Here is a 1,176-nt window from a genome sequence, read left to right as displayed (position 1 = left end):
CCACCTGACAGTGTGTGTAGTTTACTGAGCACAATCTTGCTGACAGATGCACTTTAATACTTTTTTAAAAAAATTCCCATCACCAGCTAGACAAAAATATGAGGAAGACGTGGGCCCTATTTCAGAGGATCAATGGAGATCGGTATTGGAATTATCTTGAAATGAGGCACAGCAATTTTCCCAGATTATATTAATTCACAGGAAATACAAGACACTTAAATTCCTATGCAATATAGGATATCGATCTGATGCTGAATGTCCAAGATGTAAAATGGATGATGCGGGTCTACTACATATACTATGGGAATGCCGGGAGCTGGGAAAATACTGGAGAGGAGTCTAAGGCTATGTGCCCACGATGCAGAAATGAAGCAGAAAATTTCTGCAGCATTTCTGCATCTCCCTGGCAGAAAAAACGCATGCAGATTGTGCATGCGTTTTTCCTGCAGAATACATGCGGATTCACATGCGTTTCCGCATGCAGATTGACAAGCGCTTTCCAGGCGATAGCATCACTTGGAAAGTGCTTGACAACTAGGTCACACTGTATAAATCCATGCAAACAGCGCATGGATTTATACAGTGTGAACCGTAAAAATAAAATAAAGCTATACTCACCCCCGATGCCCCGGCGTGGCTGCAGCGCTGCTTCCTCGCTGGTTCCCGGCTGCTGGCATATCGCGAGACAGAGCGGTGAAGGGCCTGCGGTCACATGACTGTGACGTCACCGAAGGTCCTTCAGCGATGTCAGCATGCAGAGAGAAGACGTCGGAAAAGTGAGTATAAACTTTATTTATTATTTTATTCTTTTTTTACAGGTACAATGGTACCCAGGTCTGGATGAGAGTCTCCTCTCCTCCAGACTTGGGTACCATCCGCACATAGAGACGCATAGAAGCCGCTTGTAGAAATGTACAGTCGCGGTTTCTATGCGTCTCAATGCAAGTCAATGGCGGCCATTCCGCTGCGCTTCCACAAAATTAAATGACATGCTGCGGATTTTTGTACGCAGCATAAACGCTGCGGAAAAATCCGCAGCATGTGCATAGAACATGCGGAATCCCCTTGGGGACCATGGGGAGCGGATTACCTAGCGTTTAACAAGCGTTTACGCTGCGGAAATTCCGCAGCATAAATGCTTGAAAAACGCTACGTGGGCACACAGCCTAAAGAGGG

This window comes from Phyllobates terribilis, unplaced genomic scaffold (assembly GCF_046119375.1).
Source record: "Phyllobates terribilis strain yellow unplaced genomic scaffold, ASM4611937v1 Scaffold_9__5_contigs__length_417890890, whole genome shotgun sequence".
Taxonomy (NCBI): Eukaryota; Metazoa; Chordata; class Amphibia; order Anura; family Dendrobatidae; genus Phyllobates; species Phyllobates terribilis.
The sequence above is the reverse complement of the archived record's forward strand: the minus strand, read 5'-3'. Positions refer to the sequence as shown.